A 2,500-nucleotide genomic window follows, 5' to 3' on the forward strand; every position below is an offset into this window, starting at 1 on the left:
ATACACATATAAGTAGGTATGTATAAGCATCTATACCTATCATTCACTTCGGAGTGCAAGAGTCTGCTTGACTCGGCCGCTGAGAATCTCATGAGTTCTTCGACCAAGGGCTCTCCGGTTCTTTTTGAGTGAAGTTTTCTGTTGTGTTGAACATGTACGTATACGCATATAAAAGTAGGAATCTATGCACACGTAGACATGCGCATGTGCACACATACACAGAGAAATATTCTCCGCAGATTACACAGAACAAAGTGGTACTAACATTAACCACACCATCTGAATTAGTATTTAGGCGAAAAATTATGCCAACAGATGATTTTTAGTACGATTATGCAAGGACCCTAAGTCAGTAAACACCAGTAGTATTTTTCCTGATCTCGCCTGCGAACTACCCCTATTGGGGTGGGTTGAGTTAATTGTGTTTAAGATTGTGCTTTGACTCTGTTTGATATACAAGTGGTAGGCATGATTAATGTAATGCACATGAGAAGGTTGCCTGTCCTTAGTATTACTAAAGGAATGTTACAGGGGTGAGGTTATATTGTTACAACTTTTTAAGTTAACATAGAAAATAAAAAAATAGATCAATAAGTAATAGATAAATAAATAAATAAATTAATAAAAAAAATGAATAAATAAATTAATGAATAAATAACTAAGTAAAGAGAAATAAATAATAAATAAATAAGTAAATAAATAAACCATACAATATTCTGTTAAATCTTTATGTGGTAAAGACCCAATTTGATGTCCAAAGGTGCCTATGGCAGTGCCACTGAACTCGACTAAGAAGTGCTCAAGTAAAGTTTTGAACATTTAACAAAATGAAAAAAATGAAGAGGTACAATGATGATGTTAGAAGTATTGCAGAAGACAGTACATTAAAACGCTCAGTGAAGGAACGTTTGAACAGCATATGTGACACCATATAAAATGAAAACAGTTTTATCCGGCCTTGAAGGGTTTTTCAAAAAGCCCATTTTAAAAGATAAAGGCTTAGATATTATGTGCAGTTCTTTACTAACTCAAAACTTACTGACACTATACTCATCTAAGAAAAGAAAATCAACAATTGAGATGCCATTGTAGGTATGAAGGTAAATAGGAGTAAAAAGGGAAAGAAAGAAAGAAAGAAAGTGAAAATTCAATTAATGTAATGATCACACGTGTTAGATTGTGAACTGACCCTTCCGCTAAAGTTCTTTTCAATTAGTTGATCACAGTCTACTTGCCCTGCGGGGTGGCTAGACATGACAGCCTTCGACTAAGCTCGGCGATTTAAGACTACAAACACTCCCCCAAGTCACGTACTGACCCTTTTAAATAGAGAGGACTTCCATAGTTATATACCCCCTATAAGAAAAAAGTTGAGGCTCTATATACTGTATGGAAAATAATAATAATAATACCAAAGCAAGAGAAAATCGTAGCCATTGTCGAAAACGCGGGACGTGGTTGGTCGCTATGTTTGACTTGACTCCGGTATCTGGTGGCGGGCTGCTGTACTTTGTCTTCGAGATTGATACCTCCGCTTACGCAAGAACAGCTGGTCATGGGCAGAGTACCCACGTCCGGGCCAGGGTAGTGGAGGGTTTCCAGGGCTGGAGGAGTGGAGTTAAAGAAACTGTTCAGGTAGAACTCCTCGTTATGTGTTATATTTTACCAGCGTTTCTGTCCTTATGAACAATCTAGCGAACCCGAGACTGTGGTTAATTGAGGTGATCACTAAGACCGCTCGACTGGCAAACATAGAAGTTATACATACATACATACATACATACATACATACATACATACATACATACATACATACATACATACATACATACATACATACATACATACATACATACATACATACATACATACACACATACATACATACATGCATACATACATACATACATACATACATACATACATCAATACGTGCGTACGTACGTACATACACACATACATACATACATACATACATACATACATACATACATACATACATACATACATACATACATACATACGTGCGTACGTACGTACGTACATGGATACATATACATACATACATACATACATACATACATACATACATACATACATACATACATACATACATACATACATACATACATACATACGTGCGTACGTACGTACGTACATGGATACATATACATACATACATACATACATACATACATACATACGTGCGTACGTACGTACGTACATGGATACATATACATACATACATACATACATACATACATACATACATACATACATACATACATACATACATACATACATACATACATACATACATACATACATACGTACGTACATACAAGTTGTAATGACAAAACTGAAGTTTCAGCTGAAGTGACCGATCGGGAATGAGGTCCCGTCCATGACTCTGTGGTGGTGGTAGTGGTATGGTCCAGGGTCACAGCTGGTATGTGTTGGTATGTCTCCCGAAAAATTGGTATGTTACTGCCGCATGGTA

This window comes from Oratosquilla oratoria, chromosome 36, assembly GCF_046742065.1.
Source record: "Oratosquilla oratoria isolate Oo_2021 chromosome 36, ASM4674206v1, whole genome shotgun sequence".
Lineage (NCBI taxonomy): Eukaryota > Metazoa > Arthropoda > Malacostraca > Stomatopoda > Squillidae > Oratosquilla > Oratosquilla oratoria.